Source organism: Nannospalax galili, unplaced genomic scaffold (genome assembly GCF_000622305.1).
Source record: "Nannospalax galili isolate Female #2095 unplaced genomic scaffold, S.galili_v1.0 scaffold207, whole genome shotgun sequence".
Lineage (NCBI taxonomy): Eukaryota > Metazoa > Chordata > Mammalia > Rodentia > Spalacidae > Nannospalax > Nannospalax galili.
Genome location: NW_008358517.1, coordinates 7372566 through 7389355, shown reverse-complemented (window position 1 = coordinate 7389355; position 16790 = coordinate 7372566). Strand labels below are relative to the sequence as shown.

At 42.4% G+C, this 16790-nt stretch overlaps 1 long non-coding RNA gene across 1 annotated transcript in view; it reads right to left on the bottom strand.

The window, feature by feature from the left end:
- The window catches only part of LOC115068196, a 26784-nt gene extending 10351 nt beyond the window's left edge, over positions 1 to 16433 (bottom strand). The window contains exon 1 of the long non-coding RNA XR_003847573.1: positions 15954 to 16433. This is a non-coding gene — a long non-coding RNA (uncharacterized LOC115068196). The remainder of the gene's footprint in view (positions 1 to 15953) is intronic.
- Between the last annotated feature and the right edge of the window lie 357 nt (positions 16434 to 16790).

Below are 16790 nucleotides of genomic sequence, written 5' to 3'. Positions count from 1 at the left end.
TTATAAGAAAATAGATACAGCTGGAGAGAATCATAGTAAGTGAAATAACTCAGTCTCATAAAGACAAATATGTTTTATCTCACATACGGTTCCTAGATTTTAAGTAGATACATAAAATATGCTTTTATTTAGATGACACAAAAGTAGAAGCAAGATGTCTATAAGGACAAAAGGCACCAACAGAAAGTGGTGGGAAGGGGAAGAGGTTAGGGGAATAAGCTCAGTGCATCATATATAATTGAATGAAATTTACTTACATAATTCAGTACCATGCACAATAAATCTATATAAGAATTTTTTTTTAATTCTGTACCAGAACTTGTTTGGGACAGTTTTCTTTCTCAGTTGCCATTTTGAATTTGGAAAATATATATACTATCCACCACCAATTGACAAGAATAACCATAGAATTACAGTCTATCATGGGATTCTACTGGGAGAGGAATGTCAGGAAGAGAATATGCCAGTGAATTACTGGAATTGGGCACTTGAGAAAATATCTCCTGCCAACAAAGAGGAGACTTTACATATGCTGTACGTGATTTGTAGTTTATATTCTCCTAGTTAAAAACTCAAGCCAGAAAGGAAAAATGAACTTCAAAAATCCTCATCTTTGTCAAGATGCTTTGATGAAAAGAAACAGAAACCCACTCAAACTGGCTGAAGAAAAGAGAGGAAGTACAAGGATACAGCAATGTCTCACAGAAAGGCAGGAAATATTTCCTGGAGGCAGGACAGAAGCACCAGGCAACACCTCTTTGCAGCCCAGACATGTCCTGCTTTGAGCCCCTGCTCTCCTTCTGGCTTTCTGCAGATCCTCTCTTATCTATGCACAAAGCAGAAAGGCACTGACCTGTGACACCCAGGTTGACAAAAGCCTATTTTGAGAACCCAAAAGAGATAGACTGACAAGTATTATTAACTCCAAATCCTGGAGCAAGAATCTTGGGTCTAACATTCAGCTTGGTCCAATTAGCTCTGACCTGTGAAGCCGGTAAGATGGAAAGTCCCACTCCCTGCAGAAAGAAAAACAGTCACAGAACACAGAAGAGGCAGATGCCCAATAATGTACTGTCCTGGAGTGCCCAGGCTGCCATAACAATATACCATAAACTGGGGGCTTAAGCAACCGATGTTCATTTTCTCACAGGGTGTCAACATAGCCAGTTGTGGTGAGGGCTGTGTTCCTAGCGCAGATGCTTTTTCCAATGCATGCACGTGTAAACAGACACATTTCTTTCCCCATCTTCTTACAAAACCACCATTTCTAGTCTTGTGGGATTACAGCCCTATCCTTATGACTTTGCTCATCCTAAATTACCTTCTACACCTTCTGTCTCTGAATACATAGAGTCATGCTAGAGACTAGGGCTTCAAAGATAAATTTGGGAGGGACAAACTTCATTCAATGACAGGTGTCAGTTTCTTCTGTTTCTGGGACAAATACCCTGACAAAAGGAACTTATGGGAGAAAGAGTTTATTTTATCTTACAGTTTAAAGTGTAACCCATCATGGTGGGGAAATCAAGGCACCAGGAGCTTGAAGCAGCTGGTCACATTATGTCCACAGTGAGAATAAGAGAGCAGTGAATGTAAGCATACTGCTTGGTTCCCTTTCTCCATCTACATTGTCCAGGATCCCAGCCAGAGAATGGTGTCACCACAGAGGCTGTCCCTCTTCACTTAACATACTTAAGATGCTGTTCTACAAGAATGATCAGAGACCCATCTCACAGGTAATTCTAGATCCTGATGAGTTAACAATATGAGCCATCATAGCAGGTGTTAACTACAAGCCAAAAGTAGAAACGATCTTCCTTTTTTCAACCTCTGTCTCATCTCATTATTTTTTACCCCTTCATTCATTGATCAGATGGCACTAGGCACTGCACAAGGAATAAAAATGAATGAGACACAGCACTTGAATTTATGGATGCCCTTGGCTAAAGGAAGAGGGAGATCTGGAAATAACAGTGAAACCATGCAATACTGTGGCTTCAAGAGACTATATGTGCAGCAGTTCCTGGGTGCGTGGGACAAGAGGCTACCAGATGTGCCGGGACTAGAGGGAGATGTGACACAGAGGCCTTATGGTCAGATCTTAGCAATGAGTACGACCAATTTTCCACTTCTTTAATCCTCTTAATACTTTTCTACTATCATTAGATTTTTTTTTCTCTCAGGTAAATTGAGAACGCTCTTACCTATTAACACAAGGTGCATTCCTTTTGGGGTCTGTACTCTAAGGAAGAGCATTTGTAAACTCCGTTGAACTCCATGAGCAAGTACAAAAAAATTAGCTCAAAGAATATGTCTCTTTACGTTAAGACCAAACTTACTAACACTTAAAATTTCTCTCAAACCAATTCCCTCTCCAACTCATCACAGTTACTACATGATGCCACATTGCAGTTATGCCTGAATAAAAACAGGCTGATTCTCAATGTTCACTTTAAGCCAACAGACCAGAACTGCTGAGAGCTTGCTCCTTCAGAATTCTCTCAGAACTGCGCTCTTAAGAGCAAATGGCTTGTTATTTCTTTTATTGAAACAGTATATCCAGTATGAAATGGGGAAGTAAAAGTCAGACCCTTATCAGAGAAAAGTTTTGCCCTTTCTGATCCCAACCAACCTAGAACACCACACACACACAACTGCAAACAGACATAATCAATTTAGTCTCTGTTGTTTGCAACCCAAATGGGATAATCTTCACTACTTACAATGAATATGAAAAACATACATACTGGCATTCATACTTTGTTTTGGTCAAAGGCAAGGAGGGATCCTGAGGGATTAAGGTCATATGTCCAGGTCAGTGAGCTTGTATGCATTATAAACAAGCTAAGGTTAATGTTTTGATTGCAAGGTTAGGTAAAAGTCATTTGTTCAGAGTATGTCCATATTGTAAAAGTCATTCCCACAGATCCTGACAGAAAAATCAAGCTGCCATCTCCTCTTTAGTCCCAAGATTCTTTTTTTTTTATTTTATTTTACGTATGTGAGTGTTATGCCTGCATGTAGGTAAGTGCACATGTGTCGTGCAATGCCCACAGAGGACAGAAGATGCTGCCAGATCCCCTGGAACTGGAGTTGTGGACAGTTTTTATCTGCCATGTGGGTGCTGGGATTCAAACCCTGGTCTTCTGCAAGAACAGTCAGTGTTCTTAACCACTGAGCCATCTCTCCAGCCCCCTATTCCCAAGATTCTTACATTAAGAAAGTCTGAGAAGAAAAAAAATTACTTCAAGAAATTTAATTATCAAGTTAGAATTTAAGACAAACTTTAACCATACATAAATGTGGAGGCTGAGTTGGAGCTGGTGGCAGGGACAAGGGTTATGAGGAGCCAAGAGATTAGAGAAGATTCATGGAGCCCCTGGCAAATAAGACCTGCTTTATTCTCTCCCAGTGAGGGCACACAGGATATTAGGCAGGTTACTGCTGGGGAAGAACGTGTCCCCTCAGTTCCAAGGGCTTTTTACAGGAAGTCATACAAAGGTAACTTCTTGCCAAAACTGATTATATAACAGATTACATCACTATTTATTTTCAGGATCCTGGATATCCAATGTCGGCCATTTTAGTTCTGACTCATACCCCTACCCCATGTCGAGCATGAGCTGTCTTGGCCTATGTCATATACTCATGTCAGCATCACATTGTCTAAACATAAATGGACCCTTGTGGCCTTGATTCCCTACAATAAAGACTTAAAAATAATGTTTTACTTTAACATAATCTTTAAACTTAATCTTTAAACTTAAAATCTTTAAACTACTCCAAGATGGCATAGTGGGTAAAAGTACTTACTATGCAAGACCAGTGTCCTGAGTTTAAACCCTGGAACCCATGGTGGAAAGAGAGAACAGCCTCCTGAAAGTTGTCCTCTGACCTCCACATACATGCCATGGCATTCCAGAAAGACACGTCACACACATACACACACACAGACACACACACACACGCGCGCGCACAAATAATAGAAACATTTAACTTAAATTGGTCTCAGTTTACGCTATTTGCCATTCCTCCAGAGACATGCACTGTTCATTCTCTTGGGTATTGCTCACCTGAGCAAGTTTGGGGTGACGAGATCTTTGGGAAACCCTTTCCTTCTGAGGTAACTCTACAAATCCAGTGCTTTGTAGATAAACATAGAGAGACAGACCAGCTCAAGACTCTAGATGTACAAAACCCCCACAATTCCAACTTCACAAAAATCTAGGCATTTGTGATGATGCAAATCAGAGCTCAAGTGTATCTTTTCCTTATTTGTAAAGAAGGGATTTGCTGAGTAAATGCATGTCATGTACACTTATTTGAACAGAGAAAAACAGCCCACTGAATCCTTCTGTAATTATGTTTGTCAAATATTTGTAAGTACTCCAGAGAACTATGTATTCATAAATCATTGATAAGTTAATTGGAAAGCATTCTTATGTACTCATCAAATGAGAATCCCTAAGGACTCTCGCTAAGACTGAATGATGTGTCTATTTAAAAGTAATAAATACAGTACCTCTTTTCTTAACAAGCTGAAGTTTCTTACTCTGAATTAGTGGTAAATGCACATATGTATATTTATGTATATGTGTATATATGTTTGTGCATGTATATATGCATGTAAATATTTTTAAATTTATTTTTACATACATGAATGTATTGCCTCCATGTATGTAAGTGCAGTCATGTCATACATTGCCCATGAAGGTCAGAAGAGGGCATCAGATCCCTTGAAAATGGAGTTACAGATGATTGTTAGCCACCATGTGTGTTGGAAATCGAACCCAGATCCTCTGCAAGAGCAGCTAGTTCTCCTAACCATTCAGCCTTTCTCCAGCCCCAATGTAAATATTTTTAAATCGTTGTTTTCTTTATCTGACTTCCCCTTGTCTCTCCCCAACAATTTCATAATAGTGAAGATGGTTGGGAGCCCCTTATAGCTAAGCAGGCAATGTAACCCCCACTTAACCTCAGAATTTAAGCTCCATCAGCCAAGACCCTGTTTATCCTTCTAGGAGGCTAAATCACGCAGGCTGCGCATTCGATTTCAACAGCTGAAAGCAGAAACAGGCCAGGTAGACCTGTAGTGATGCATTCAGTTCTGCCTCTGTGTCACACCAACTTTCCCTGGCAGTATCTGAGGAATGGTAGATAAAAAGAAGCACTTCCCCTTTATGTTATAGCCTTAGTTATTTCACTTTTTGTCTGTGGTGTATCATAAGAAAAGATAGTCCCCTCAAAACTTCTCAAAGTAACCATTTATGAGTGAAGTCATTATTTAGGAAAAGTCATTGTCAACAATCAAGTACACCGTGTTCTTTCACAGGTCCAGAATGTTTACTTCTTTTCCTCTAAGTCATCTCAAAGGTAGCTGTGAATAGTTTAACACATAGTTAATAGTGAGAATAAAACTCTTGGGAAAGTTATAGACCTGATTCATGTTAAAGAAACACAGTGATTATGCTTTTCAAAGGTATATTTCATTAAATGGATTTTAGAGAGTTTCTATGAAACGTCTGTGTCCATCAATAACAAATTCATGAGTATAGAATGATACGTGCTCCCTACAATGTGGGATATGTATTTCCCAGATCACATGGGCAGAAGGATTAGGAGGTACAGGTTCCCAACTAAGCAGCATGATTTCCACAACAGGCGGGTGTAATGAAGAGGTTAATATTCAAGCTGCTTTGAGTGTGCATATTTTAACAAGATGTAGTTTAAAACTCTGTGAAGCACAGATGGTTGATCAAGTACAAGGACTGTGATGGATGGAAGATCACATCGGAATGCTGAGCCCAATTATAAAATCAAACAGTACTTGGATCAGCACTCACCATATTGTTGCTTTGCTTATTCTGAAACAAGAAGTTAATGGCAGATGACACCACCACTCAGCAGTGTATCAATCAATTTTGTGAGAGACTGGGCTCCTCTGCCTTCTTTCCTCCTTTTGGCCAACTTTAAGAGTACGGAATGTGAGAAAAGCAGTACCCTTTCCCCACTCATGCTGGGGCATATTTCTAAGACCCTTCCCCATACAAGTCTGGTAATATGGTATTCGGCCAACTACTAAAGCCATAACCAGCCCCTTGTGGATATTAGCTTGCTCCATCTCCTTCTCTCCTCGTAATGTGGCAATACCTATTTACAGATTCTTCAGAACTAAAAACAGCATCTCTTTTCAATGTCTGGCCTTTTACAATCCTAGAGATTTTCTTCCCATTGATGTGATAAAATACTCTGACAAAAGCAACTAAAAGAAGCAAAGGTTTATTTTAGCTCACAATTCAAGGTATTGTTGATCATGGAGGAAAGTCAAAGCTGACAGAACTTGATGCAGCTGGTCACATGACCCACAATCAGGAAGCAGAGAGGGGAGTGTGTGAGCTGCTGCTTAGAATCCAGGAACCCAGCCAGGGAACCATGCCACCCTCACTGGACAGGTCTTCCCACCTCAACTAGTGCAATCAAGATCATCTCCCATGGGCATGCCAAGAGGCCCATTTCCCATGTGATTCTGGTCTTGTCAGGTTGAACATTAACACTATTACTCCCCACCAAGGGAATGACACCTGTAGATCTTGCCCCCTCCCAGACCTTGAAATCACTAGAAGGATAAATATAAGAATCCCAAACCCAAAGCTCTGTTTAGGGGGCTGCTCTGCCTTCACTCTCTTGTTCTAGGCACTGGGCTGCTTCACTGCACTGCATGCCTCCTCTTGTTTTGTGCAAGCCCTGCTCTGGTAAAGATGGGATCCACCCTTGCTCTCATGGGCACTTCAGAACCTGGCCCGTGGATATCTACACGAGATGAAATCAGAACAGCACAGGGATCAAGTATGTAACCGAGTCTCTGAATATCTACTGTCAGATTCTTCCTTCTGTACCCTGGTTCCTAAGAGAAGCCTTTCAAAAGAGGTCTGTGTTCCCCCCACACACACACACACTCCTTCCTGAACAGGGAGAGCTGTGTTCTGGCTGCTCTTAGTTCAGCATTTTCAGATTTCATGGTGCTCTGAAGGCAGCGAGCTATGAGGCAAGTAAAATAAACAGGGACTCGTCTCTTAAAAGACACAACAGTCACCTCAGAGCAGCAGCACACACCTTTGAGCCCAGCGCTTGGGAGGCAGAGGCAGGTAGATCTCTGTGAATTCAAGGCCAGCCTGGTCTACATAGTGAGTTCCAGACCAGATGGGGTTACTGGGAGACAAAAGACAAGACAAGGACATTTGCCAGTGGCAAGTCAGCTATGAACACAACTGTGTGAGATGTTTGAACATGTAGGTAGAGTTGTTTTAGTTTCAATAGTGGGAGTACATGGTGACAGAATGGAATCCAGTGATCAGATTTTACTAACTCAGCAACTTCCTAAAGTGATCTTAAACCCTATGACATCACTAAAAAATGAATGCAAGGGTAAATAAGGGAATAAACCTTCCATTTGAAAGATCATAATGTCCTGTCTTGCAACTTCAAGTTCATTTACTGTGGCCAACATCCCACTCTGAGCTTTTCCCATGACTCAGGCACATAGATTTTGGTTTCCAGTGTCATCCTTTGAAGAAAAACCCTGAATTATTTCACTCTGTGTCTGTAGGTCCTCTCTACTTCCCTGGCCCATCATCCTTCTACAGTCTTTGGGTCCTGTGCTCTCCGCTGCTCATGACTAACAACCTCATCTCCTGAGTGCTCTTTTGGTTACATGTCTGCCCCCTTACAAGCTTGTAAAACCATTGAAAGCATGATATTTTGTTTGCATACTTTGTACACTGAACTCTTCCCCAGAAGCTTGTGGGAAGAGGTGAGATGAATAGAGAGCCAGGTCTAAAGATAGAGAAGGAAAACCCAACACAAAGTCTGTCTTTTCTAATAAACACAACACAGATCATCACCTCTAATGTCAAATGTGGGGAGGAGGTGACAAATGCCTTGTTTTTTAACTCCGCTGTCATACTACAACTACCATTATAGAAGACATCTGTGACCTCAAAATGTGTGCAACTCCCCATCAGCAAGCGAGCAGTTCTGCAGCGGACACTGGCTGGGCATCCTCTACTCCAATTCAGTGCTCACCCTGTCTATCTGGAGGCAGGACCAGTTCCCAGAGGCTGAGGGCTTAGTCCTAAGGCTTTCCCCCACGTTGAAACCAGATGCCAGCCTCGGCTTCAGGCTATTTCATCTGTGCTTCTGACTGGCCCTCTATGAACTGAGGTTCGCACCAGCCCCTCCTTGGGTTTTATTTATTTGTTTGCGTGGCACACAGAACTCTGGAAAACATTAACATTTTCCAGTTTATATCAGAGGACACAGATGGAGAGATGCACAGGCTGACATAGGAGGAGGGGCACAGGAGTGCCGCATGCTCCTCAAACACTCCACCTTCTGGGAATCTCCTTGTGCCCAGTTATCCAGCAGATCTCCTAACACTGTCCTTCCAAGTTTATGGGCATTCCACTGCACCAGCATAATTGACAACAGACTGTGTGGGAAGCCCAATGAAGCCTGTCCCTACAGATCCTTCTTGACCTTTCTCTACAGCATTCTTTCCTCTAGGGTGTGAGGCAGGAGTCCTCTGGAATGAGGAGGCTTGTATGACCTACTACCAGACAAGGTGCACCAGAAAATTTCTTCATGTACAGATATACACATACAAAATGCTGTATATACTTGGTCACTAGTGAAATGTAACCACAAGGGGGTAACATCATACTTGCTGAGATGCCTAAAAGAATAAAAAACACAAATGCTGGTAAAAACATACACAAATTATAGTGCTAGAGAGATGGTTCAGTGGTTAGGAGCACTGACTGCTCTTGCAGAGGACCTGGGTTCAGTTTCCAGCACCTACATGGCAGCTAACAACCATCCATAACTCCAGTTCCAGGGGATCCAATACCCTCTTCTGGCCTCTGCAAGCGTTGCACACATGGGTATACTTACATACATGCAAGCAAAACACTCATACATATTAAATAAAAACAAATTAAAAATTTTAAAACATATATAAGGTAGACCCCTTATTTATTACCACTGGGAAATTAAAATCAGTGCATTCACTTTGATAGACAGTCTGACAGGTCCTCAAAATGCTAAATGCGGAGTTATCAAGTCATGACTCAGCTAGTATGTTCTTAAGTACAGACCCAAGTGGAATTAAAATATATGTTTGTATAAAAACTTGGACACATATGTTCATAGCCGCATTATACATACAAGTAAAAAGTAGAAATAATTGCGATTATTAAATAACACTCCACTGTATGGAAATACATTATCAACCTACTTGATGAACGAATAAACAAAATATGGCCCAGCCACACAACAGAATATTATTTGTCAGTGAAAAGGAATGGAGTACAGATACATGTCACAACCGGAATGACACAGTTGACCTTGAGCAACACAGATTTGAACTATGTGGATTCACATACATAGTTCAAATTTTTGTTTGAAGAGTATTTAAAAAGAGCAAAAGCTTGCAGCTCATAGTGCACACAACATACAAAATGTGTGCTGGTGGAGTGTTCATTCTATCAGTAGGGTTTCTGGTCAACAGCAGGCTATCAGTAGTACATTTGGAGGGAATCAAAAGCCATATAGGGTATGGGTGTTCCCTGGGTATCAGGACAGTGATGAGACCTGAGAAAGTCCTGAAGTGTCAGCCCAACCCAGCCGGGATAATTACCACTAATTACCACAACTGTGAGCAGAGGGCCAAGACCAGTGTTAGCCTAGGAGCACATCCAGAGGCAGGCACCACGGCAGCAGTGTGAGGGGCAATGGCAGCTTGGGGTGGGGTGGGAACCCACGGTCGCTGCTCTTGCAAGTAGAGAAATTCATTACAAGGGTTTGGGAACAACATAGTAGTTCAATGTAAAACCACACGGTTTCATTATGCCAAGATGTATTTGTTCACCAGACCAACATGGAAAAGGTACCCCAGAAAATACCTTCTCTCAGTGGAGACTCTGAAGCCTGGTGGTGCTGAAGGAGAAAAGGGTTCAAAGGCACAAATGTCACAGGCCTGGAGAGAATTCCAGTTCAAGATAGCAAGCATGTAGCAGATGCCATGCAGGGCAGATGGTGGGTCGGAAGATCCTCCCTGCAGTTGCCAGTGGAATTACCAGAAGAGAGAAGGAGAAAGGGAGGCAGAGAAAGAAGGAAGGATCAGCGCCTCCCCTGAAGGCCAGGCTCAACAGTATTACCAACCCTGGGTGAAGATTCCTGCCTGCCTAAGTACCAAGCCCACTGAGCACGTGCAACACTATCCTACCTTGCAGAGAACTGATCAGCCAGGGTGCAAAGAGGAGGGAGGCCAATGAGTCAACATGATTCCACAGGAGCTTTCTCACCAGAGACAGCACAGAGATAGCCACAAAGAAAATGGGGAAAATCACCAAGATGAAGACCAAGATCAGCAGCCACTATGGCCACTTCCATTACTGACACACACACACACACACACACACACAGAGAGAGAGAAAGAGAGAGAGAGAGAGAGGGGTCCCTAAACCATAAGACGCAGTGAAGGATTTCCATTATTTTTACCTTAGAAATGTCTTTTTTAGTCATGATAAAAGTATTTTAAGCCTTTCCCTCATATATCCCTTAAGGATTTTAAATTGTTTCAAATCTAGTCCAGGTGAGTTTTTTTAAGAACTTCATTTTTAATGTATGATAAATGTTTCAAGTTTTATTAAGTCAACAACAACAAACAGGTTTTAAATAATTTCATTTAAGCTTTATGCACATTTTTGACTGTAAGAGATGCAGCACTCCTGATCCCCACTCTACCCCACCCTTAGCATTGTTCAAGGATCAACTTGTGATGTTCAGTGAAAAGAAGTCAGTCTCAGAAGAAGATAGACCATTCAAGTCCTGTGAAATGTCTACAAGGGATAATCCAGAGACAGAAAGTGAGTTAATAATTGCCTAGATCAGGAGGGGGGGGGGGCATAGAGATCAGCATCTAAGGATGAGACGCTTCTTTTAAAAGTATTTTTAAAACCTAAAATTGTACTGTAGTGAGGGCTACACAACTTCAGGAATGTACTCAAAGTCACTGAACACTGAGTGGATTTTATGGTATGTGAAATACAAACACCAATAAAGCTATAAAAGAGAATAAGAAAATGCTTCATGTGACCCAAGGTCAATTTAGACTCATTCTTGAATGTAAATATTAATGTATATGAGTTCTACTTCCCAACAGAAATAAAACTCAGAAAAGCAGCATTTTCTTTGTTGTTGCTTCTCTTTGTTCTTCTCTCATCCTCCCCTCTGCGCCCTGCCTCAACCTCCATCTCTCTCATTTTCCTTGAGACAAGGTGATTTCACGAGCCCATCTGGCCTTATACTCACTATGCAGCCAAGATTGGCTTTGAACTCCTGATTCTCCTACCCCTGTCTCCTAAGCACTGAGGCTACATGCATATATTACCATGTCTGGCTAAGAGCAGCATTTTCTAAAGGCAACTTATTTCTTTGTTTGGACCACTCAGAGAATTAAAATCTTGAATTTGATGGATAGAAGACTATCCAAATTAGAAAATTATCCGTAACAATACCTATGAATTTGTTAAGAATAACTGACTTCACGGGGCTGGAGAGATGGCTCAGTGGTTAAGAACACTGGTTGTTCTTGCAGAAGACCTGGGTTCAAATCCCAGCACCCACATGGCAGCTAACCACTGTCCGTAAGTCCAGTTCCAGGGGATCCGACAGCCTCTTCTGTCCTCTGCAGGCATTGCATGACACAGGTGCACTTATACACATTCAGACAATATGCACATACACATAAAATAAAAATAATAAATAAAATGTTTTTAAAAGTTTTTAAAAAATAACGGAATTCACACTATGGAATGAAAACTCGATATAGCTTACTGTATAGTTGACTTAATTATACACCTAAAACAATAATGATGTAGAGCAGGAGGAAAGACCTTGGTAATTTGTGCTTTCTCCACCAGAGCAATGTGAGGGAAAGACAATGTTCTTGGTGCTGGTCCAGCCGGACCTTTCACCATCCTGATCAACTATGGCTCTACTCAGATCCAGATCCATTCTGGTTTTACTCAGTTTTTCTGTGCATCCTCCTGGCTCGCAACTGTCTGGTGGGTCCTCAGATGTCCTTTTCTTGTAGCAGCGTCCCAGGTTATTTGCAGACACTTCTACCAAAATTTAACTTAGTTCCTCTAAACATGATAATTACCTAGCCTAAAGCAATATAACTTCTTTTTTTAAGTTTTATTTATTTGTATTTTATGTATATGAGTGTTTTGCCTGCATATATGCAAATGTACCATGTGTGTGAAATGCCCACAGAGGCCAGAAGAGGGTGTAAGGTCACTCAGTGTGGATGCTGGGAACTGAACTGAATCCTCTGCAAGAGCAGCCAGTGCTTTAGGCCACCTAGCTGCCTCTCAAGCCCTGTCTCCCCACCCCCACCCCCCCGTAACTTCTTATCGTCCCTCAAACAGCGTCCACTTCCCATGAGGACTTTTCTACCTTCCCATTGGGCCTCTGCTCCCCATAGAGCTCCCTTATGTCCTTCTCGATCCTGAGCTCTACCTCATGCTAAAGCCAATAACGTTCTTTTGTTATGAACAGGAAGTATGACTTAGCTCAGTTCAACCCCAGTCCATGACTGGGATCTCCCCAGCACTCCAACAGCCCAAGTTCCTACAGCAAGATGAGATGTGGAAACAAGAGAATTGCCCAGAAGCCCAAGGGCCAGCTACCCCAAAGTACATAGAGTGGCAGAAATAACAAGAGAAAACCTCCCTGAACAAGGTATAAGAGCACTGACTCCCAAAAGTTGGCCTCTGACCTCCATATATGTACTGCACATGCAAGTGGGTATACTGTACACACACACACACACACACACACACACACACACACACACACACACACAAAGAAACTGTCATGATTGGCTTTGTCAACTTGACACACTTGGAAAGAGGGAACTTCAGTTGGGGAATTTCCTCTACTGGACTGGCCTGTGGGCATGTCTATGAGGCATGTTCCTGATTGCTGAGTGATGTGGAAAAGTGCAGCCCTTTGTGGATGGTGCCAACCATGAGCAAGTGGCCCTCCTGAGTTATATAAAAAAGCAGGCTGAGCACAGGCCAGAGGAGCAGTGTTCCTCCATGGTCTCTGCTTTAGTTACTGCTTCCAGGTTCCCACCCTCACTTCCCTCAATAATGAACTATGATCATGACATGTAAAACAGATAAACTCTTTCCTCTCCAGGTTGGGTTTGGTTCAAGTGTTTCATCACAGAAATGGAAAGCTAACTAGGATGGCTCTGGCCTCCCAAAGTAAGGAAGTCTTAAGTAGTGAATTCACAACCTGAGAGTTCACATTTCTTCCCTTCATTTCCAGGTTTGGGAATGGGAACAGAGAGCTGAGCACAGTCCTCTCAGCAGTCAGAAGGAATGGGGAGGAGATTGTGGGCCTGAGGAGATAACAGGGTAATAATACCTAACACCCATAAACCATGGGGAAAGTGAAGAGTCAGGGTCAAGACAGCAAATTCTGCTTTGTAACTGCTTAAGTGCTGATGACCAAAAAACTTCAGCTAAGCTGAGTGTTTCCACTACAAATTCATAGTCTCCACTCACAGCTGGGTTCTGAATGCTTCTTGACAATCATTCTCCTAATCACATGATTTCCTTTCCATTCCTCTGCAGCTGTTATAAACCTCCCTGCCTCCACCATACACTCCTGTCTCCTCACTGAGGACGTCACCTCCAATGGAAAGGACACACCACAGACAGTAACCACCAGCAGCATTCCTCCTTCAGCTCAAAACCCCTACCTTCTGCTCTGACTTGAGTCACCCTTTCTCTTGTTTTCTTTCAGGGAAGGGCCTAAAAGTCCCTAAGAATCAGTCTTCCACTCCCAGTAGGATATAAAGGTTAAGGTGTTGAGAATTTAAAATCCTGGCACCACCACTATCAGCTGCGCAAACCTGATCAAGCAAAAACCTGTTTTGGACTGGGGAGATAGTACAGTTCAGTGGGCAAAGTACTTGCTACACGAATATGAGGACCTGAGTTTGGATCCCACAACCCATTTAAAAGCCAGATATGGCACTGTATGCTTGTAACCCCAGTGCTTGGTGAGGACAGACAGTGGCCAGTCAACCTAATTCAGTGAACTGTGGGTTCAGTGAGAGACACTGTCTTCAAAACTAAGGTGAGGGGCTAGGGAGATGGCTCAGTGGTTAAGAGCACTGACTGCTCTTGCAGAAGACCCTGGTTCGATTCCCAGCACCCACATGGCGGCTATGAACCATCCTTAACTCCTCCAGTTCCAGGGGAATCTGAAGCCCTCTTGACCTCCGTGGCATTGCACCACACAGGTGCACTCACATACATGCAGGCAATGTACTCGTACACATAAAAATAATAAATAAAATATTTTGAAAAATTTAAAAAAAAAAACTAAGGTAGAGGGACTGGAGAGATGGCTCAGTGGTTAAGAGCACTGACTGCTCTTGTTCAAGTCCTAGCACCCACATGGTGGCTAACAACTAACCGTAACTCCAGTTCCAGGGGATCTGATGCCTTCTTCTGACCTCCACAGGCATCGCTTAACATGGGTGCACTTACATACATGCAGGCAACACACTCATATATATAAAATACAAAAATAAAAGTAATAAATAAAATATTAAAAAATAAAAATAATTAAATATGAAGAATTTATTTTTTTTAAAAAGCTAAGGCAGAGAGCAATAGAGGAGGACGATCAGTGTCAACCTCCACATGCAACCATTGCACCCATAGGTGAGTACACCTATTCACAGATGTATACAAAAGCATACCCCACATACATACCCACACTCACACACACACAAAAAAAAAACATGCATCATGACTAAAATAGGCTAATAAGAATATCTATCTTATAAGGCAATTGTCACCTCTGTTGTAAGTTTGAACTCTCCACAATAAAATGTTGGCACAAGGGAGATGGATCCAAAGTGAATTAATTAATTTAATAATTACTTCTTGAATAGCTACTATGCTAGGCATTGGGGTTAACACAGTAAACAGAAAACATTGCCTAACTTCATGGAGTTTAAGGTTGAGTTGGGCAGGTAAAACAACATGTGAATCCTACAAGTAAATATTTAATTATACATGGAAAGTCAGGCTGTAAAGACAGGGCCAGGGGATACAGCAGAGGGGACCTAATACCAGGGACACATCCCTGAGAGAGTGATACATAAGGTGGCATCCAGAGTCAAGCAGATCTTATGGCATTTGAGGACTAGGAGAAGGTGAGTCATGAGCCTTTGGAGGAAATGAGTCAAGACTCATGCATCTGGAGTACACAGAACAAGGGGAAATCAGAGGGGACTAGTCATACAGATGCTATGAGGGTGCGATGTGGTCCCATGGCTAGGGTAGAAATGCCAAGTTACAGTCATTCTCAGCAGAGTTTGAGGGAACAGAGATCGCATACACCGAGAACACTGATCAGGACAGGAGAGACAGGATAAAGAGAAGTATGGAAGTAACTAGAAGTCATAGCTCTACTTCATCCTGGGGAGAAGAGTAATCAGTCTCTGGAACAACCAGGGATCCAGGACTAGGGCAGGCAAATCCAAGCAAGGGACAGTAAAACACCATGGGGCGCTCAGGCCTTCCAGCCAAAGGCCCCTCCCATACCCATGCCTCCTCTCACAGTCCGGGGAGCAGGACATGCAGTCAGCTCCTTGAATCCGTGGGGTTTTTTCACTTCCCCAATGTTGTTTCTATCTTCACATTCATCATTTATTCCTCATTTTACCCAACTTCAACCCTTCCTTTTTGTTATTTATTTATTTATTTATTTTTCACTATGTTCTCCAAGCTGGTCATAAACTCCTGAGCTCAAGAAATCTTCCCACCTCAACCTCCCAGGGGGCTAGGACCACAGACACTTACCCAGCTTGACTTCTGCCCTTTGAAAAGGTCTTACTGCCGATTCCCGTGGATTCCTTTTCCTACTCGACCTCCCTCTCTAAAGCTGTCGGGAACACTGGTCATCCTGCGGTGGTTTCTTTGACTTCCGAGCTTCCATACAGTAGTTTCTCTTCTTCCTCCTTTGCCTTCCTCTTCCCAGTTCCTGTGCGGGTTTCTCTTCCGCTATCATCGTGATACGTCACATCCCTCAAGGCGTGTCTCAGAACATTCACGTCCTCTCTCCAGGCACACTTCCAGTCAGTCTCGTCCATCCCCATGTATTTAGTGCCCATCTCTCCTCTGGGCTCTACAGCAATTATCCAATGCAATTGGTTTGATTATCATAGATTGATTTGTGTTGCCCAAAAGACATGTACAAATCATCACCTCTTCTACCTGTGAATGGGATCTTAATTGGAAAGATGGTCTTTATGGATATAATCAAGCTATCATACTGAGTTAAAGAAGGCCCTACCCAGTGACCGTACTTTTAAGAATGGACATATTTGGTGATATACTGACCCACGGGAAAAAATGGAAACAGATCAAACAGCTCTGTATATGGCTAAGGAATGTTAGATTACTGCAACATTAGAAGCTTAAGAGCTGTCCCAGAGCCTCCAGAAAGAGCACACCCTGCTGACACAGTGACTTCAGACTTCTAGGTGCCAGAATTCTGAGAGAAAGAGAATCTGTAGTTTTAGGCCATTGAGTTTAACAGTCATTTGTTTCAGCAGCCCTAATAGGAAGGTTCTATGTCTGTGCTGTCCAGTACGACAGCCACTAGTCACAGGTGACTGCTGAAGTGAGACAGGGATG